The sequence below is a fragment of the Cetorhinus maximus genome, chromosome 10 (assembly GCF_964194155.1).
Source record: "Cetorhinus maximus chromosome 10, sCetMax3.hap1.1, whole genome shotgun sequence".
Taxonomy (NCBI): domain Eukaryota; kingdom Metazoa; phylum Chordata; class Chondrichthyes; order Lamniformes; family Cetorhinidae; genus Cetorhinus; species Cetorhinus maximus.
Window position 1 is genome coordinate 139,755,107 of NC_135888.1, and position 22,310 is coordinate 139,777,416.

A 22,310-nucleotide genomic window follows, 5' to 3' on the forward strand; every position below is an offset into this window, starting at 1 on the left:
GAAACCGCAAAGCAGCAAGGTAAAGCCAAAGTACATTTGCGTACTGCAAGTGAACACGCACAAGCAAACCGCGATTTGAAGTTGGAGATTGCGTTTGCATCAAATAAGCAAATCGCAGCAGCACTTTGCATCATCAGAACCAAAGTAGGTCAAGCGATTGATCGGTACCAATGCTTATCTGGTAGATGACAACACAAAGTGGAATGTGAGATGCTTGATAGTGAGTAGACCAGGCCATTTCGAAGGCAGCAACTATAAGGATACATTTCCTTTTCCAATGAGTGACCACAATGTTGATCATCCATCTCATTGAGGTGACCGAACAGAACCATAACCTCAAATTTGTAGACCTCAGTGCAGTGATCAGCAGACTGCATATCTCAAAGGATATCTCTGTGCTTAGAGAAAACGTTTGTTGTTCAGGATGGTTTAATTTAAAATAAGTTATTTTAGTTTTACTGGGGGAAAGTTGTAGTTTAATTGTTCAGTTGTTTGGTGTTTGTTGTATGTGTCTGTTGACTGTTCTCTGTGCAGAAAAGGAAAACCTAAAAGCAAGCTGGAAGCTTGTGGCACAAAGTGCAGGCATTTTAAAGCATTGAAATAAACCCCTGTTCACACAAGAACCTGGTGTGTGTCATCTCTGCACATCTCCAAGGCATAAAACACAACACTGAGGTTGTGAAAGTTGCTGTATAAGTGTGATTCTTTCCTGTTTGCTTTTATTTTCTTACAGTTAACCAACTAATTCATTGCGAGGCAGGCTCTTTGATGGTTGGATAGCTTACAGCACCACTGACCCATACAAATGAGGGAAAAGTCCTTGGATCGATTTTTTACACAAGCAATTACAGTCTTCCATTTTATTCACCATACTGGAAGTTAAAAGCCTCTTTGAAAATGGTGAAATGGGACATTATATTTTCAGAGTAAAAGGACTGCTTCTGTATTACATCAATTGACTCTCGCTTGGATGATAGTAAAGAAGAAAAGAGCTTTGGAAAATTCATGGGAAGGGCTTGTAAATGACAACAGAAAATATGTTCCTTGTTTGCTGCCTTGGTTTTAAAACTGGATGGTGATTGCAGTATTAACCCGGGATAACTCTCTAGTTAAGCCCAAAGACATTGAAGTTAACTGAATAACCCTGCTCCATTTTAAAACTGCTAATTTTGTACAGATTGGGAGAGAGATACTTAAACATTCCCAACCTACAGTGCCCAGTTAGTCATTCGCGCTTCAATATCAAACAAAAAGGATATCATCTCATGGCCTACAGTGAGTTATCCGATGTAAGAAGAGATCGATTCCCATTCAGAATGACGGTGGTCAGAGGACAGGCTGCATCAACAAGGCTCCTATTCCCTGGAGTGTAGAAAATCAAAGGATGATCTGGTCTAGGTGTTAAAGATGGCTAGGGGATTTGATTGAAGAGAAACAATTTCCTCTGGCAGGGGAGTCCAGAGCAAGGGAGCATAACCCTTAAATTAGAGCTGGGCTCTTAAAGTGTGATGTCAGAAAAGACTCCATTACACAAGGTAATGGAAACGTAGAACTCTCTCTCTCAAAATACTATTGAGCCTAAGGTTTAACTGAAAAATTTAAAACCAAGATTTTTATTTGTTAAGCAGTGAACTGAAAGATATGGAACCAAGGCTGGTAGATGAAGATAAGATATAGATCAGCTGTGGTCTGACTGAATGATGCAATAAACCTGGGCAGAATAGCCTCCTCCTGTTCCCATGTTCCTCTTCTAGATACATCAGATTAGGGATCTCAAATCTAGAAGCAAGACTCCCTTACTTACATTCTTCATTTGCATTCAGCATCAGCAATGTGATGGGCCTCAGAGTAGGAGATGCCTTCACAGAGGACCTTTTCCGAGGTATTTCTTATTTTGAATATGGTACAGTAATGAGCAACGCATTTGCCAACAGAATCATCGGAGAAGCATTTTTTTTTACAACAAAGTCTGTAAATATTTAATTTCACTGCCACCTTTATAAGACAGGAACGTCAATCAAGTTGATAAACCCTTGTGCAGTAGGTGTTATCATTCTGCATGGCCAATTAATGAAAAATGGAAAGATCTGACTTACATTCCAATCTAAGTTCTTGTCACCATTTTCTTAAATTATCCTACAAAGAAAACAAAATTCTATATATATATATATATATATCTTTTTAAATATAAGCAGTCAGTTACAGTCAGGATTGCGTGCCTGAGAGGATGTAGGCTCAATAGCAACTTTCAAGAATGAATTACACAGATTACAAGGCTAAGGGAAAGGCATGGGAGTGGGATTACTTGAATAACTCTATCAAAAAGTCAACACAAGGATGATGGGCTGAAAGGCCTCCTTCATTGCAACATGACATCAGTACACAGACAGACCCAGGATTTGAGAATCTAGAGCCTGTTTTGTTTTTTTCTGCAGGACCCGTCTGCTAGAACTATACTGCACTCTTTGGGACTAATCCTCCCACACCTTGTTCTGCATGTTTATTGCTGATACCTTGCCTGATATTGCTGATTCATGTTGAAACACTTACACTGTGTCCATGTCTCTCAGTTGGCTTTCCAAACGATTCATATGCAAGGTATCTCTTTGAAATGCTTTAGTTACAGAGGCAAACTGGGGCAGCCATCTTGTACACAGCAGGATGCCGCAAACTGTGGCACAGTGAATGCTGACCTCTTTGATAAAGTGAGAGCCCAGATGGTGATGTTCCATACAACAATTAAGTTTATGAAAGATAACATTGTTAAAGATACCATGAACTAAGTAGATTTTAGGTTTTAAGCAACATCTTAAAGGAGAGAGAGAGGCAGCGAGTTTAACACCAGCAATGACATCTTATATATTATATTTATGATAGATAGATAGATAGATAGATAGATAGATAGATAGATAGATAGATAGATAGATAGATAGATAGATAGATAGATAGATAGATAGATAGATAGATAGATAGATAGATAGATAGATAGATAGATAGATAGATAGATAGATAGATAGATAGATAGATAGATAGTATATATAATGCCTTTAATGAAGTAAGAAAACATCTCAAGGTGCTTCACAGGCACATTATAAAATAAAGTATGACACCGAGCCACATGAGGAGATAAGTGGGTGGAACATTCCAATCCCCCAGAGAGTGGACTGGGAGGGCAGGGGAGGCCTTAAAACTGGTTCCCATGGCAGTGGTGCCAACCATGTGGCCTACACACCCTCACTGGTATTTTCCTACTAGCTGGATTGGAACCGATGTCCCAGCCCACCCTGCGGCCAAATGAGGCTGAATGTCCGCTTCAGAGCCTCTTCCCGTCACCATTGGTATTTCACCTGGGTAGAAGGTACACGCACCACATAGTGGGAAACCAGATAAAAGCAGTTGTACTTTTTATGGGCTGAGGGAGCAGGTAGCTGTTTCGGCACCCTCTGACCAATGGAGCACACCTGCGCCCCCACTCCCCCCTTTCTCCTACTCATCCCCCCCCCCCAACAGTACACCCCTACCTTTCCGAACATGGTCTCTCACCCCACCCCTTGCCACGGCCTGCCAGCCTTATCCAGTCAAAACATTGGGCTTGCCTGTTTCTCTGGCTCTACACCTCCTTAGCGTTGGTTGTTCCCGCAGTGACCACCACCTCCAGTGATGTTGCTGGGACCAGAGGGCTGCTTGCCATTTGATTGGCTGGCAGCTCTTGTAGGCAGGACTTGCTCCAAGATAGGCCCGAAAGCCCCACCTGAAACCAGATTTTTTAAAAAATGATCCTTTCATGGGTTGTGAGCTTCGCTGGAAACCAGAATTTGTTGTCCATCCCTAATTGCCCTTGAACTGAGTAGCTTCGCTCGGCCATTTCAGGAGGCAGTTAAAGAGTCAACCACATGGCTGTGGGTCTAGAGTCACATGTGGACCAGACCAGGTAAGGATGGCAGGTTTCCTTCCTTAAAGGACATTAGTGAACCAGATGAGATTTTACAACAATCCATGATAGTTTCATAATCAGCATTACTGTGACTACCTTTCAAATCGAGATTTATTAATTCATTGAATTTAACTTCTACCAGTTGACATGGTGGGATTTGAACCCTTGTCCCCAGTGCATCAGCCTGGGGCTATAAGGTCACCACCACCGCTCCAAATTCCAGTCATTAGGTCAGATGACCAAAACCTGGGTCAACGAGGTAGGCTTTAAGGGGGGATCTAAAATTAGGAAAGTGAGGTGGAGAGTTGTAGAGAGAGAATTGGGCCTAGGCAACTGAAGGCATGGCCACCAATGGTGGAGCAATTAAAATCAGAAATAACACAAAAAGCCAGGATTAGACGACTGCAGATATCTCGGAAGTCTGTGGGGCTGGAGGAGATTACAGAGATAGGGAGGGGCCAGGCCATGGAGGGAATTGAAAACAAGGATGAGAATTTTAAAACCGAGATGTTGCTTGACTGGGAACCAATGTAGTTCAGCGAGCACAGGGGCGATAGAGGAACAGAATGCGCTGCGAGTTAAGACACAGGCAGCAGAGTTTTGGATAACCTCAAGTTTATGGAGGGTAGAATGCAGGAGGCCAGCCAGGAGTGCATTGGAATAGTCAAGTCTGGAGGTAAAGCAGGCATGAATGAGGGCTTCTGCAGGAGATGAGCTGAAACTGGGACGAAGTCAGGCAATGTTATGGAGGTGGAAATAGACGATCTTAGTGATGGTATAAATATAAGATCAGAATTTCACTTCAGGCCATAAAAGTTGCAAACAGACCGGCTTAGCCTCAGACTGTTGCCAGGGAGATGGAAGAAATCAGTCACTAGGAATGGAGTTTAAGGTGAGGACAGAAAACAATGGCTTCAGTATTCTCAATATTTAATTAGAGAACCTTTCTGCTCATTTAGTGCTGGTTGTCAAATCAGCAGCCTGATAATTTAGCAGCAGTGGAGGAGTCGAGAGAGGCAGTGGTGAGGTAGAGCTGGGTGTCATCAGCATACATGTGGAAACTAATGCTGTGCTTGTGGATACTGTTGCTGAGGGGCAGCATGTAGATAGGAGGGGGCCAAGGGTCGATCCTTGCTAAACACCAGAGGGAACGGCGTGGAAAGAGAAGCCATTGCTGGGGCATAAAGAGTTGATGTGAATATGTAACTGAGACAGTTAACATCACTTGGGGAAGTGATGTGAGATCACATGACGACCATGGTCAGGTTCTCTCTTGCTGCCTCGTGGCAAGGGTGAAGCATCATTCTAGATGTATTTATTCTTTGTTATGTTTTGAATTATGCTGATGTTAAATGCTACCTCAGAAGGCTCCAACAATGGTCACTGACATCACCTTGAACACTGGGTGGTGGTAGCAGGTAAATGGACAGCAGGAAAATGAACAGCCAGTGACCAAATAGCACATGGCCAAGCAGCAGATTTTAAAAAATGGAATGGAGATGTCATTGCCATTACCAGGTTGGTTGTAGCAAGCCGCAGGTCCAAACCAAGCTGAAATGAACTGGTGCCAAAGGCTTGCAAGGTACTGCACCACATTGGGACTCGCTACAAAGCCAAGGAAGGAGCAGGTCAGTACACTCCTGTATGTAATGGGTGGCTGTGCAGACGATATCCTCATCAGGCAAGGGATCGACGAGGAAATTGCTGTATATGATGAAGTAATGAAAGCATTTAATTCCCACTTCATTCTCTGGAAAAATATCATTATTGAGTGGGCAAAGTTTAATAAGTGCACTCAGCATCTGTCTATTAATGACCTTTACCGACTGGCAGAAAATTGCGAGTATAACAGCTCAAAGGGAGAATTGTTTTGAGGTACAATCATTGTGGGAGTCTTAGACGAAAACCTGTTGGACCTTTTACAGTCTAGGGATGGTTTAACACTAACCAAGGCCATTCAAGTTGACCAAGCAAGCTGGGATTCGGAAACAGAATCGTTCAGTGCTTCAAGGCAGCAGGGAGGCTCATTTGCAAAGAAGTACTGGCTCAGTGGAATTCGTAAAGTCTCAGAGTAAAAACGCAGCTGCCGAGAAACAGCGGAAGTGTGAAGAGGGGATGGCAACTGTCATAACCAAGTGTTATCGAGGTGGCAGGAAAAGGCGGGATCGAAGGTGGAGATTGTCCCAGCAAACTGCAGAGTGCTATTTTTTGTAAGGAGGTGAGTCATTTTAAAGCTGCGTGTCGGAGCAAGGAGTTTACATTGCAGAAACAAAAAGAAAAAGCATCCAAGGTTAGCAAAACCCAATAAATTGAAGACGTTAATGATTTTAAGGTGCGGTTCCTGGGTGAGATTAAATTGTTGCAGTGCTGAAATTTTAGTCGACGGACATAAAACTTGTTTTAAACTGGAAACTGGAGCTGGGAGTTTTGGTTCTTTCGGACGCTGAACCGTGGTTGCAGCGAGATCTTCTTCAACCATCAAGTGTACAACTCCAAGGACCAGGAGGCAAACAACTTAAAGTCATGGGATGGATGGCTGCAACACTTCAATATAAAGAGGGGAGAATCGCTGAAATCTTATACATAATCCAGACCAGGATTGTTCATTATAAGCAGAAAAGCTCGTGCAGATTTACACTTGGGAGGAATTGGGAATCCAAGAGCAGCCTAAAGTTTTACAGCTGAATTTCCACTATTGTTCAAAGGGCTGAGAAGCTGAAAACAGCTCAACACACCACCTTACATCCCAAATGTACAGTCAGAAACAGGGGAATATGATAATGGGGAGCAAAGAAATGGCTGACCGACTAAATACATACTTTGGTCCTGTCTTCACAAAGGAGGACACAAATAACATACCAGAAATGTTGGGGAACACAGGGTTTAGTGAGAGGGAGGAACGGAAAGAAATCAGTATTAGTAGGGAAATGGTGTTGGGGAAATTGATGGGATTGAAGGCCGATAAATCCCCAGGGCCTGATAATCTACATCCCAGGGTACTTAAGGAAGTGGCCCTAGAAATAGTGGATGCATTGGTGGTCATCTTCAGAGATTCTCTAGACTCTGGAACATTTCCTACAGATTAGAGGGCAGCTAATGTAACCCCACTATTTAAAAAGGGAGGTAGAGAGAAAACAGGGAATTATAGACTAGTCAGCATGATGTCGGTAGTGGGGGATGTTTTAGAGTCCATTATAAAAGATTTAATAGCTGAGCACGTGGAAAACAGTGGCAGAATCGGACAGAGTCAGCATGGATTTATGAAAGGGAAATCATGCTTGACAAATCTACTGGAATTTTTTCGAGGATGTAACTAGTAGAGTTGATGAGGGGGAGCCAGTGGATGTGGTTTATTTGGACTTTCAGAAGGCTTTCGACAAAGTCCCACATAAGAGATTAGTGTGTAAAATTAAAGCGCATGGGATTGGGGGTATTGTATTGAGATGGATAGAAAACTGGTTGGCAGACTGGTTGGACAAGCTGAGTGAGTGGGCAAATGCATGGCAGATGCAGTATAATGTGGATAAATGTGAGGTTATCCATTTTGGTAGCAAAAACAGGAAGGCAGATTATTATCTGATTGGCTATAAATTGAGAGAGGGGAATATGCAATAAGACCTGGGTGTCCTTGTACACCAGTCGCTGAAGGTAAACATGCAGGTGCAGCAGGCAGTAAAGAAGGCAAATGGTATGTTAGCCTTCATAGCCAGAGGATTTGAGTACAGGAACAGGGATGTCTTACTGCATTTGTACAGGGCCTTGGTGAGACCATATCTGGAATATTGTGTGCAGTTTTGGTCTCCTTATCTGAGGAAGGATGTACTTGCTATAGAGGGCGTGCAGCTGATTCCTGGAATGGCGGGACTGACACATGAGGAGAGATTGAGTTGATTAGGATTATATTCGCTCGAGTTCAGAAGAATGAGGGGGGATCTCATAGAAACCTATAAAATTCTAACAGGACGAGACAGGGTAGATGCAGGAAGGATGTTCCTGATGGTGGGGGAGTCCAGAACCAGGGGTCACAGTCTGAGGATACGGGGTAGACCATTTAGGACTGAGATGAGGAGAAATTTCTTCACCCAGAGAGTGGGGAGCCTGTGGAATTCATTACACCAGAAAGTAGTTGAGACCAAAACATTGTATGTTTTCAAGAAGGAGTTAGATATAGCTCTTAGGGTGAAAGGGATCAAAGGATATGGGGAGAAAGCGGGAGCAGGCTATTGAGTTGGATGATTGGCCATAACCATAATGAATGGTGGAGCAGGCTCGAAGGGCCGAATGGCCTACTCCTGCTCCTAGTTTCTATGTTTCTGTGTTTCTATGAAGCAAAGCCGGTGTGTTTGTTTACCCGAGGAAAGTTCTTCATCCACTTCAGCAGCAGCTAAAGCGGGAAGCTGACTGACTGTTACAACCCGGAGTAACCTCATCTGTAACAAAACCTACAAGTTGGCATTCAGCTTTGGTTCCAGCTCCGAAATCAAATGGATCACTAAGAATCTGTGCAGATCCACACAGTTGAATAAAACTGTCGAAAGAGAAATTAATCTAATGTCGTCTGTGGATGAGAGTCTGGCAAAGCTGGGAAAGAGTTTGATTTTCACTGGGCTAGACTTGAATAGTGGAGCTAGATAGATTCTTGATAGGTAAAGGGGTGAATGGTTATCCACGGTTCAGCTTGGAGTTGAGGTTACAGTCAGATCAGCCATGATCTTACTGTTCGGCAGCATAGGCTCAAGGGGCCGAAGGGCCTACTTCTGTTCCTAATTTGTATGTTCGTACAACATGTGACAGGGTCTAATTAAATACACGCTGGCCTTGTCCCTGACAGGATTCCTGTGGTTTCCCATCTGTTATCTGTAAATTTCTGGGTTTTTGCAGCCACAAGCTCATCTTGTTCCCAAGCAATCACCTACTGCGATCAGCCAGTATGTCACAAGGACATGCTGTCTTGCCATAAAGAGGCAGTGCCTGGTGGGAAAATTATAGGAAGTAAACAAGAAACGGTGAGAGCAGAGAGGCTACAAAAGCAGTGCAAGAAGAGGTGAGACTTCCAAGAGGAGAGCAGGGGAAGCAGCGAGGGTTCCAAGAGCGGAAGGATTATCTGCCACCACTGAGGAGAGTCAGAGCCAGAGTTCGGAAACAGAAATCAACATGTGACATCACGGGAACTTGTCAGTGATTGGCTGGTGAGGATCGCTGCTTAGGGACTGAGTCTCAACAATTGGAAGATTAAAAATGTTTAAAAATATTAATACTAATAAAAAGGAACAAATGAGTGGCTGTTGGGTATTATCTTTTATCTTTTTTTAAAGTAAGGTTCGTTACAACTAGTAATTTGTGTTAAGCATTGGTAAGATTTATCAGAAGTGCATTAGTATTAGTAGCTGTTTTTAGAAGTAGCAAAGTTAACCGATAAATAAAGGAATGGCAGGGCTGCTTCAACCTTGGGAGTGCACATCCTGTGCAACGTGGGAACTCCAGGGTGCTTCCCGTGTCCTGGCCAACTATTTGTGCAGGAAGTATCATCAGTTGCAGAAGGGTGAGCTACGGGGTTCCGAACTTGAAGAGCAGCTGGCATCACTGCAGGGTATCTGTGAGGTTGAGACCTACGTGGATAGCACGTTTGTTGGTGTCGTCATCCCACAGCTTCAGAGTATGCAGGGAGAGAAGGAATGGGTGGCAACCAGGCAGTCAAAAAGGAGCAGGCAGGTAGTACAGAAATTTCCCCAACTTCATCCCAGTTTCCAACTAATACTTAGCTGAGAGTGATAGGTCATCTGGGGAGTGCAGCCAGAGCCAAGTCCATGGCACAAGAGTTGGCTGAGCTGCACAGGAGGGTACAAGAAAGTCCAGAAGAGCAATAGTAATAGGTGAGCCGATATTTAGGGGAACAGATGAGTGTTTCTACAGCTGCGGATGGTTTGCTGCTTTCCTGGTTCTAGGGTCAAGGATGTCACTGAATGGCACAGAGAACCCTGATGAGGGAGGGTGGGCAGCCAGCAGTCGTGGTCCACATCGGTACCAACGACATAACTAGAAAGAGGGATATAGTCCTGCAGAATTTCGGGAGGGAGCTAGGTAGAAAATTAGCCAGCAGGGCCTCAAAGGTTACTCCAGGCCAACACAAGTTTTTTTATTCATTCATGGGATATGGGCATTGCTGGCTGGGGCAGCATTTATTACCCATCCCTAATTGCCTCTGTTCGGAGGGAATTTAAGAGTCAACCACATTGCTGTGGGTCTGGAGTCACATGTAGGCCAGATTTCCTTCCCTTAAGGGCATTAGTGAACTAAATGAATTTTTACAACAATCGGCAATGGTTTCGTTGTCATCATTAGACTTTTAATTCCAGATTTTTATTGAATTTGAATTTTGACATCTGCTGTGGGATTCGAACTCCGGCCCCCGAAGCGTTACACTGAGTCTCTGTATTTCGAGTCCAGTGATAATACCGTGACATCACTGCCTCCCCTAAAAGTGAGTGCAGAACTAGGAGTATAAGACAGATGAATGTGTGACTGAAAAGATGGTGCAGGGGGGAGGGCTTTAAGTTTTTTGACATTGGCCTGGCTCTGGGGTACAGGGGACCTGTACACACTGGATGGGTTGCACCTGAAGACAGCCTGGACTTAATCCTTGACGTGTCATTTTGCAGGTGCTGTTGGGGAGGGTTTAAACTAACTCGACAGGGGTGTGGGAACCAGGAGAAATTATCAGAGAGGAATACCGGGGTGCTCAGAATACTCGGAGGGATGGATAACAATAGAGTAGAGAACAGTAAGTTAATAGGTGGGCTCAGAGTAAGGGAGAAGTAATAAAGTCTAAATCAGGGTTACAGTGCGTGAATGCGAATGCCGGAGTGTGGTTAATAAGATTGGTGAGTTACATGCATAGATCACCATGTGGAATTATAATTTTGTGGCTATAACAGAGACCTAGCCCAAGGAAGGGCAGGACTGGGCGCTAAATATTCCTGGGTACAAGGTGTTCAGGAAAGATAGGAAAGGAAGAAAAGGGAGAGGGGTGGCTGTATTGATTAAGGAGAGCATTGCAGTGCTGGAGAAAGAGGATGTCCCAGAATAGAGCTATGGAATAAAAAAGGTGCAATTGCAATGTTGCCAGGGCTTGAAAATTGCAGCGATGAGGAGGGATTGAATAGGCTAGGGTTGTTTTCCTTAGAGCGGAGGAGGCTAAGGGGTGACCTAATTGAGGTGTACAAAATTATGAGGGGCCTAGATAGGGTAGACAGGAAAGACTTGTTTCCCCTAGCTGAGGGGTAACTTACCAGGGGACCATTGATTTAAGATGATTGGTGGAAGGATTAGATGGCACATGACAAAAAACCTTTTCACCCAGAGGGTGGTGGGTGTCTGGAATTCACTGCCTAAGTTGGAGGTTGAGGCTGAAATGCTCAACTCATTTAAAAGGTACCTGGATCTGCATCTGAACCACTGTAACCTACAAGGCTATGGACTAGGTGCTGGAAAGTGGGATTAAAATGAGCGGCTAGTTTCTTTTTTCTCTTTTTGGCTGGCATAGGCAGGATGGGCTGAATGGCCTCTTTCTGCACAATAACTTTCCTATGGTCCTATGCTCGGTGTAGTCTATAGGCCACCAACTATTGGGAAGGATGTAGAAGAACAATCTTTTAAGGAAATTACAGAGAGGTGCAAAAGTTATAGAGTAACTATAATGGGGGACTTTAATTACCCAAATATAGTCTGTGATAGGAGTAATGTAAATGGCAGAGAGAGACAAGAGTTCCTAGAGTATATTCAGGAGAATTTTCGCAGTGTGTTTCCAGTCCAACGCGGAAGGAGACATTGTTAGACCTGGGGTAGAACTTTCTGCTCGGCATGTGGGTGTGTGCCCGACACGCTTGAGCGTGAAGTAGCCCGAGATGGCATTGGGCGAGGTGGGTGTGGGAGGAAGGCGAGCATTGAAGTCAGCGTGGGCATGGGGAAGCGCAGAAAGAAAGATCCCTGAAGGCAGAGAGCTGCCTCAGGGAGCTGAAGAATTTAAACCAATAAAAACAGAATGTAAAATCGGGGAAAAATGGCCACGCGTCAGAATAAGACACCTCAACATACAGGATTAAACATTTTAATCTTTTTAAAAAATTAATCACAACAACCTCATCCCGCCCTTGGACGAGGTTTCCTCAAAGATGCAAAGGCCGCCTGGCCGATTCACCCGCTCGCCAACTGTAACGTTGGACACGCAGTGAAAAGTCACCATCAATTGCTACTTTATTGGCCTTAATAGGCCTCTTTGTTGTCGGCGGGCACGCTGCCGAATCGTGTGTGCATCCGCCAACTGAAATATTGCGCAAGCGCGTGATGACGTCAGAACACTCGCCTGACGCCATCGCGTGGTATTTCACGCTCTAGATGTGCACGCGCCCGCACGTTGAGCGGAAATTCTACCCCAAGTGTCAGTAGGAGAACATTTAGGGGGACAGTGATCATTGCATCATAAGGTTTAGGCTCGCTATGGGAAAGGGCAAAGAACAATCCAGTGTATGAATAACTAGCTGGGGGAAAGCCAACTTCAATGAGGTAAGAACGGACCTATGCCAAATAAATTAGAGCCAAATGTTGGCAGGAAAATCGGTAGCTGAACAATGGGCTACCTTCAAAGAAGAGATGGTTCAGGCACAGTCAAGGTATATTCCCTCAAAAGGGAAAGGCAGGGCAAACAAATCCAGAGCTCCTTGGATGAAGAAGGTGATAGAAATTAAGATAAAGAAGAAAAATATGAGATGCTGGGAGGGGAGCTTCAAGGTGGCGTTGGCACCGATCGATCTGCTGCCCTCTGTGCTCCACATGCTTGTGCCTCCTTGCTATGGAAGGATAGACCGTGTGGTGCCCAATGTGATGCAGGCAGCATTTGGCCAAGGGAGTTGGTGGGGAACAGGCCCAGCATCTTTGTGTGAGTGTTCGGCAGCAGCGGGGTGAGGAGGCACTGGAGCCCTGCAATGTCCCACTCTGGTTGGGGTGGACCGTGCGTGAAGAGAGTCCAGGTACAAGTTGCACTAATCAATGTTCTTCTCTCAGTTTTAGGAGAAGAATGCTCATAACGCGGCAGAGCGGGTGAGGACTAGCGGCGGGCAGGCGCAGTTAGCGATTCTCAGCCACTTTGAGCAGGAGGCCCTGGATTTGGAGAGGTGCCATGTGCCCAGGTCCACTGGTGTCGGTGAGGTTGGAGTGCCACGGGCAGGTATGTTTGCCCAGCAGTGAGGTCACCATTGTTCTCCCAACAGCCATGGCAGTGCTGAATGTTCAGTGATTGAAGTTTGCAACATGGCTTGACCATTGCTTATGGAAAGATGAGCGCATAATGATCCGGGGGACAGGGATGCACATTGACATTGTCTCCACGTTAACTGATCCAATGTCCTTGTTCTCCCTTTCAGCATCAGCGGAGCAGGGCCGGGAGGAGGAGCAGCAGAGGCCCCCTCTCACACCCGAGGGCCCTGAAGTCTCATGAGCATCACAGCATCTCTGCCAGGCAGGCACCAGCGCAGATACTAGCACCTCGGTGGGAGTAGAACATCGGCTAGTGTCCCGGGGCACAGCGGTGAGGGCACTTCACAGTCGCTGGAGGAGCTGGCAGAAACAAAGAATGCCTATGGCACCAGCAGTCAGAGGCCTGCAGGGAACCAGGTACATGCTCAGTCGGTGCCTGATGATGCACCTCTAGAGTCGTCCGCAACGCAGCAGCTGCAGGAAATGCGGCCGGGTGTGCGGGAGCATCTGGGGGAGATACATGAGGCTATGCTTGGCTTGGTCTCTTTGGTGGAGGAGTCCACGTGGACGATCTCCGAAGCAATGAGCCTCATGTCTGAGCGCCATGCGTCCTCCATGGAGAGAGTGGCGACTCTCGTGGAGAGGCTCCTCCAGGAGACCCATCAGGGCTTCCTGAGGGTGCGCTTGGACCAGCAAACCCTCACATTGGCATTGACCTCAGCTGGTCAGTGCCAGTGTGGGGGTGGTCTAGGCATCAAGTTTCCCAGCTTGGTGCCCATCCATCCACAGTGAGCAGGGAGGTCCGAAGCAACCTCACGTCGGCGCAGCAGCTGCCTCTCATCTCCGTGGGCTTCTCTTAGGGCGTTCCGGATGAGGGCAGCAGCTCCTCAGCCCAACTGCCAGTGACTGTAGCATCCGGTGAGGCTGCGGCGACTGGGGAGATGCCAGCTGTGGAACTGGCAGCTCCCTCCCAGGCGGGGCCAGCACAGGCTCCACGGGCCAGAGGACGACCGCCAAGGTCATCGAGGCCAACAGGACAGCAGAGTCAGCAGGGCTGGCTCAGATACCACTCCCAGCGAGGGGTCAGCACCAAGACATTGCATCCGGAAACGTAAACATAAGACACCTTAGGCACACCACGGGTTTATCACTGGTGCTTTTGTGTTGGCCCGAGATGAGGTCTTTATGAGTTGGTGTGATTTTTAACACCTTTTTCATTTTGTTTCATGAAGTTTCTTTGATTGCAATAATAAATTCAGACATGTCACCATGGCTGCAGGTGCCTCTTTTCTTCTGCAGGTGGATGGTTTCCAATAATGTAATGAGTGCTTTGTGGGACATTCAGCTTTATTAACAAGGAACTTAGTTAATGTTCCTAACCTGGCAGATTTTGCACTTAGGTATCGAGTATGGAACCTACAGCCCAGGCTTGTCCTGGAGGTCTATCTGTGATGTGCTAGCTGAAGGTTCATTGGATTAGAGCCTCCCGGGTGTCCCTGCCTCCCTGGAGTATGCCCGGGTCAGCGTCTACCCCCTCAGCATTTCCCTGTGTGTGCTCATCCTCAGACTCACTGCTGGACTCATCGTGTGCAGCCACAGCCACTGTGTTGACGGCTTCATCATCCACTTTCCTCCCATTTCCAGCGCAAGATTGTGGAGAGCGCAGCATGTAACCACTATCACCGACACACGATCTGGGGGGTACTGGAGTGCGCCCCCTGAATGGTCCAGGCATCGGAAGCGCATCTTGAGAAGACCGATGGTTCTCTCCACCACAGCCCTTGTGGAGCCGTGGTTCCTATTGTACCGCTGCTCAGCTTCTGTTCTTGGATGGCGGAGAGGCGTCATGAGCCACCTTCTGAGGGGATAGCCCTTGTCACCCAGCAGCCATCCATCCAGCTGGGCTGGAGCACTGAAGAGCCCCGGCACCTGGGAGTGTCTGAGGATGTAGGCATCATGGGAGCTGCCTGGGTACCTTGCACAGACTTGTAGAATCAGCATCCTGTGATCATACACTATCTGCACGTTCATGGAGTGGAAGCCCTTCCTGTTGACGAAGGCACCGGGCTCACCTGCTGGCACCTTGATGGCCACATGTGTACAGTCTATAGCACCCTGGACATGGGGGAAGCCAGCAATGGCCGCGAAGCCTCTGGCTCACTGTGTCTGGCTGGCCTGGTCCCAACGGTAGAGGATGAAGGTCAATGCACATCTGAACAGAGCGTCTGTAACCTGCTTGACACAAGTGTGGACAGCTGATTGGGAGACACAGCAAAGATCACCCACCGAGCCCTGGAAGAGCCAGAGGCATAGAAGTTAAGGGCAGCTGTGACCTTTAGAGCCACTGGCATGGGGTGTCCACCCACACAGTTAGGGGAGATCTCAGGCCCAATAATCTGACAGATATAGTTGACTGTCTCACTTGAGAGATGGATCCTCCTTCGGCTCTGCACCTCAGACATATTGAGGTAGCTGCTTCGCCGCCTGTAAACCCTGGCAGCAGGATAGTGGCGTCTTCTGCAGCCCCTTCCGCCTTGGACAACCTCCTGGCCCTGCGCCCCCTGGAGGCTGAATATGGACTTCTGGCCTCCTCCCCCTCCTAGCCCTCCCTTCCTCCTCAGGGGAGCTGCCCCCAGTGGACAGTTCAGCTCCCATTCCCAGGCTAAGGGAAGGATTCCTGAAACCTGCAGGCCCAAAAAAGATTCCTCACTGCAGAGTGCTGACCTGAAGGTTGTGAGTCCAGACCAAGCAGCTGGGATGTGTTTTGAAGTATTGCAGATCACACAGGCAAGTATCAGTAACTTTGAAACCTCACTATCTGACAGAGCACACTCGCGACCCCACTGAGCCCTCTTATCCCGACCTGAAGATTGCACAGACGCCGAAAAATCGAGGTCAGTTTGCGCCTCAAGGACCTTAAGTGGCCTGTTAATTAATGGCGGGCACGCATCGGAGATCAACGCCCAACGAAATATCGCGATGGCGCGTGGTGACCTCGGGACGCTCGCCCTATGTCACTGTGCGTCATTTTACGCACGTGTGTGCGGGACCCGCCCCCCCCCAGCACGCCAACAGGAAAATCTACCCTTAAAGTTATTGGCATAAGAAGCGAAAGTGATATGAGAAAAAAACTTTTTCACCCAGTGAGCGGTTAAGATCTGGAATCCACTGAGTGAGTGTGGAGGAGGCAGGTCCAGTCAAGGCATTCAAGAGGGATTTAGATGATTATTTGAAAAGAAACAATATGCAGGGTTATGGAGAGAAGTGGGAGTAAGGCAGTAGGTGAGACACTCATTTGGAGAGCTGATGGAGACATGATGGGCTGAATCTCCTGTGCTGCAACAATTCTGATTGTGATCTTTAAAGCTCCAGCTATGGAATTGTGTTCAATTCGGCACACCACATTTTAGGGAGAATTTCAAGGCATTAGCGACGGTATAGAGGAGGGGATTTACTAGAATGGTACCAGGGATGAAAGACTTCAGACCTATAGAAAAACTGGAGCAGCTATGCTCGTTCCTTTTAGAGCAGAGAAAGTTGGTGAGAAATTTCATAGAGGTGTTGTGATATAATGTGCATATACATTTAAGGGAGCGTGTCTTAAATTGTTGTCAATCATTACTACCTCGACAGGATATGATGTATTAGCCACATGACTTGTAGTCAGTCCACAAGCAGCAAGGTCGAGATCAGATGCAAAAACAGAATTACCTGGAAAAACTCAGCAGGTCTGGCAGCATCGGCGGAGAAGAAAAAAGTTGACGTTTCGAGTCCTCATGACCCAGATGTACCATACTTGACCTCCAGTGAACTTTATCTGTAGTCTTATCTTCAAATAAAGAACACCTGCTATTGTTTGGCCAATCTTTGTGTATGATTGGTACGTTTACATCGAAGAAGTAGAGCATAACCAGAGGTGTTCAAAATCATGAAGGGGTTTGATAGAATAAATAAGGAGCAACTGTTTCCAGGGCTGAAGAATTGGTAACCAGAGAGCACAGGTTTCAGGTGATTGCAAAAGAACCAATGGGGACATGAGGGAGTGAAATTTGCATAGTGAATTCTGATGATGTGGATTGCATTGCCTGATGCCTGAGTCTGAGCTGACAGACTCCACGGATAATGTCTCACCTTTCAAATCAAGATACACAGGTCAGAAACATTCCTGACCTGTTCTATGCTGACTGAGCTGATCTTAGCCAGAGTGGATATCGTGGTTATAGTAAGACTTGCTGGGAAAGACCAGAGACCCTGTTTAGCACAGAGGAATCGACATGTGAATGATGGATTAGGGCAGGATCAGCAGGGTAGAGCTGTGCCTATTGGTTAAGAAGAGATTTTGGGGAGATTCTAAAGAGGGATGGAGAAAACTTGGGGAGTGAGGGGAATGTTTTATTATACTGAGTTGTTCAATTTCACAAACATTTAATTACCAGGATGTGGGTGTCACTGACAAGGTTGTCCCATGTTGTCCATCCCTAGTTGCCCTGAGAAAATCAGTTATAAGAGAGATGGTCACTTCAGTGCAGTACTGGAGTCACATACAGTCCAGATGAGGTGTGGAAAGCAGTATTGTTCTGTACCGATATTAATGGAAATGGTTAGGTTTTCCACAACATCCTGATGGCTTGGCACCAACTTTTCATGTCCAGCTGTATCTTTGAAATGCAATGTTTGAAACAGCCATGGTGGGATTTGAGCTTGTGTTCACCAGATTATTTGTTCAGTAACATTACTACTGCACTATCGTACCCCGGAATAAATTCTTGTTGTGACTGTGCCGTGCTTATTGCATTGAGTAATTCTGCAGAGGCCGTCTTTTCTTCTCCTCCTGCAGCCTGACCTCATTTCCACAGTAAATAATTTATAGAGACATCGCCAACTTGATTCCAAAGGAGTAGTTAAAGGAAAACAGAACCAAATAACTGAAGGGTACACCACCCACATGAGCTGTTATAATGGCTTTACCACTGAATGCCTTACAAAAACTCTCATGTATTGCAGCTAAATTAAGTACCTATATGCCTTGTTTGCTTTTGTTCATCTGCCCTGTAGGGATGAGTATTCATTGACTGACTCATAGTTTGCCTTGCTCAAGAAGTGCAAAATAAAAGCAAACTGGATGCCAGGCTACCCTGTCAGCTCAGTTGAGGTCAAGTAGCTGAAGGTTGTATGCTAAATCTGGAATACTGTGTACAATTCAGGTCCAGCATGGTCATTGCTGTGGTGCAGTAAGGAGACCAAGAGGATTATACCTGGCAGGACATGTTGAGAGAGCAGTAAATGAAGCTTATGGTATCCTAGATTTTATTAATAGGGGCATTGGGTACAGGAGCAAGGAGGTCATGTTAAATTTGTATAAGGCACTAGTTAAGCCTCATCTGGAGTACTGCATCCAGTTTTGGCGCCATACTTGAGGAAGGATGTGAAGGCTTTGGAGAGAGTGCAGAGGAGATTCAGAGTGTGGTTGCCATCCGAAACGACTTCCCTTGGAGGGTGGCAGAGGCAGGTTCAATCAAGGTATTCAGAAGGGAATAGGTTGGTATCTGAAAAAGAACATGTAAGGCTATGGGGATGAGACAGGGGAGTGGGATTAGGTAGGATGCCCTTTCAGAGACCCAGTGCAGACTCAATGGGCCAAATAGCCTCCTTCTGCACTGTAAAGATTCTGGTGCTAAAAGCAAGAGCAGTGAGGGACAGAGAGATCAGCAATGGCATTTCAGCCTCCAAGAGCGATCCCTTGGAGAACACTTAACAGGATAGAGGGAGCTAGTGTGTCGATGGAAATAAAAAAAAACTGCTGACGCTAAACCAGCGGCTGATCTGGCATTTGTTTTACAGAGGCACAATTGGCCCCATATTCTCTGTCCCTTGGGTTAAAACATTTCATGGCTTAATAACTCTGAAAAAATTGCTTTAACCTTGTCTTTATTCTGTGAATGACAGTTTTGAGCCCGTGCCCCCTTGTTACTGATTTTCCAGCCAATCTTTCATTAATTACTCTTCCAAAATCTTCCAGACTTTTGAAGATCTCATATTTCAGCCCTTCCTTAGAATCATAGACAGTTTATGACAGAGAGAGAGGCCACTTGGCCCATCGTGTCTGTACCAGCCGAAAAAGAAGCCATCCAGCCTAACCTCACTTTCCATCATTTGTTCTGTAGCTCTGCAGGTGACAGCACATGAGGTGCACATCCAGACACCTTTTAAATGAATTGAGGGTTTCTGTCTCTACGACAGACAGTGAGTTCCAGACCCTACATCCCTCTGGTGAAAAAAATGTTTCCTCATCTCCCGTTTAATCTTTCTACCAATCACTTTAAATCCAAGCCCCATGGTCACCGATCTCTTTGATATATCTTAATCAAATCTCCCCTCAGCCTCCTCTGTTCCAAGGAGGACAGCCCCAGCCTGTCCAATCTTTCCTCATAGCTGCAATTTCCCAGTCTTGGCAACATCCTCGTAAATCCCCTCTCTACCCTCTCGAATGGAATGACATCCTTTCTGTAATGCGGTGACCAGAACTGCACACAGTACTCAAGCTGTGGCCTAACTAATGTTTTGCATTGTTCCAGCATAACCTCCCTGCTCTTATATTCTATACGTCGACTAATAAATGAAAGGATTCCATATGCCTTCTTAATCACCTTATCGACCTGTCCTGCTACCTTCAGGGGTATGTGGACATTCGCTCCGAGATCCCTCACTTCCTCTACACCTCTCTTGTTGGACTTGCCACATACTGGTCAAAAAGTTCTCCTGAATGCACCTTAACGTTCCCTCCATTCCTTTCACACTTAAACTATCCCAGTTAATATTGGGGTAGATAAAACCGCCTAACATTATTGCCTTGCTGATTTTGCACTTCACAGAGATTTATCTACATATTTGCTCTTTTATCTCCCTCTGATTATTTGGGTGGGCTATAGTACACTCCTAGTACCGTGACAGCATCTTTTTTGTTCCTAAACTCAATCCATATGGCATCAGTTGATAATCCTTCTGACATCTCATCCTCACAGCTGTAATTGCTTCTCTAACCAAAATTTCCAGCCTCCCCAACCCCGCCACATTTTATCCCCCTCTCTATCTCGTCTGAAAACCCTGTAACCAGGAATGTTGAGTTGCCATTCCTGTCCCTCTTTAAGCCATGTCTCTGCAATAACTACAATATCATCTTTCTAACTGTGCCCTCAGCTCACCTGCATGACTTGCTATACTCCTTGCATATACTCTGCCAAACTCTCTTTTTTATTTTCTATCTTTTGTTTCCTTTGCCTTCCAGACTCACCCAATGATTTTCTGCCTTCCATTACCATTTCTGATTTTGCCCCATTTAAATTCACCCTCAGGTTCCCAGCCCCCTGCCAAATGAGTTTAAACCCTTCCCAGCAGCACATGCCAACCTCTAATCAAGGATATTGGTCCCTGTCCGGCTTGTACAGATTACACCTCTCCCAGAACCGGTCCCAATGCCCCCCCCAGGAACCTGAATCCCTCCCTCCAACACCATCTTTCCAGCCACGCGTCCATCAGCTCTAACCTGCTATTTCTAGGCTCACTAGCACGTGGCACGGGTAGTAACCTGGGCCAGAATCTTCGGGTCGGCATGCAGGGAGCAGGGCCCTCTCGCCAAGGCATGAAATGGCGCGCGGTGACATCAGGTGTGCGTCACTCAGACCTTCACTGGAGTCAGCTGCGCGCCCGCCGAACTGTCAAAGGCCTCTTAAGGCCATTTAAAAATGAATGAATTAACTGAGCTGCCCATCCAGCCTTAAGGTTGGCGGGGGGTAGGCGATGAGCCCAGGCGGCCTTCGCATTTATCATGAAACCTCATCCACGGGCGGGATGAGGTTTCATGAAGTGTTTATAAATTGAATGAAACTTTATTAACGTTCATTGACATGTCCCAGCTCATGTGACACTGTCACGTGAGGGGACTTGTCTTAAATATTTTTTTTTTCTTTATTAAAGTTTTTGACAATCTACCTGATCTCCTTGAGGCAGCTCTGTGCCTCAGGGAGATTTCTGCGCTCTTTTGTGCGCAAGCTCAGGCCCCGACTCAGCCTACTCCCCCCCCGCCCGCACAGGGAGTGCCCAGCGCTTCTGGGTGCGCGTCATGCCGGGCGGGCCCACTCCACTCAGCCCCCTCGACAGAGGGAAAATTCTCCCCCTGGGAGAATAATACCTCTGGGGTCATGATTTTAATGTCTTACCTAGCTCCCTAAAATCTGCTTTCAGGACCTCATCCCTCTTTCTACCTATGCCGTTGGTACCAATGGCTGTTCACCCTCTCCCATAAGACTATCTTGTGGCCTGTCTGTGGTATCCTTGGCACCAGGGAGGCAACATACCATCCTGGAGTCACGTCTATGGCTGCAGAAATACCTGTCTGTTCTTCTATCAAATCCCCTACCACTTGCACTCTTGCACTCTTCTTCCTTCCCACCCGTGCAGCTGAGCCACCCCGAGGTGCCCCGAATTTGGCTCTTGCGGCTCTCCCCTGAGGAACCAGTGTCCAAAATGGAAAACCGGATCATGAGTGGGATAGACACAGAGGACTCCTCAACTACCTGCCTGGTCCTCCTAGTATTTCTGGTGGTCACTTATTCCCTCTCTGCCTACACGCTCCTAACCTGTGGTGTGACCACCTCCCTAAACGCGCTACCAAGTAGTCCTCGGCATTGTGGATGTGTCACAGGGACTCCAGCCGCCGCTTGAGTTCTGAAACCTGGGGCTCAAGTTTCTGCACCTCCTGCACCTGCTCGTCTAGGCCACAAGAAGTCTCCATGACTCCGCACAGGATGGGCCAAGCTGCCTGGCCATTACTTAAGCTTACTTTTCAACTATTTACTGTAAATTGGAAACTAGAAAGTGACGTAATAACTCACCAATCAGCACCTTCTCTCAGTTAAGTTAGATACTGAAGGATAATGTAAAATTTTTATGTTTTTCTATTTTTCTCATATAATAGAACCTTACACGTTCCTAGCTAAGAGACAAGAAAAACAAAACTAACCAACTACTGCAGATTGATAAAAGCGGTTTCAGATGAAGCTCCCCTTTCAACCTGTGCACCAACTTTCCACATGAACCAAATTCCCAACTGCACACTCTATGTCTC

At 46.4% G+C, this 22,310-nt stretch overlaps 1 long non-coding RNA gene across 1 annotated transcript; it reads left to right on the forward strand.

Moving 5' to 3' along the window:
- Positions 1-230: 230 nt before the first annotated feature.
- LOC144686080 (uncharacterized) lies at positions 231-9,211 on the forward strand. Its single transcript, XR_013577848.1, has 3 exons — positions 231-314; positions 1,629-2,040; positions 8,816-9,211. It is a non-coding gene; the product is annotated as an uncharacterized LOC144686080 (long non-coding RNA).
- The last annotated feature ends 13,099 nt before the right edge of the window (positions 9,212-22,310 follow it).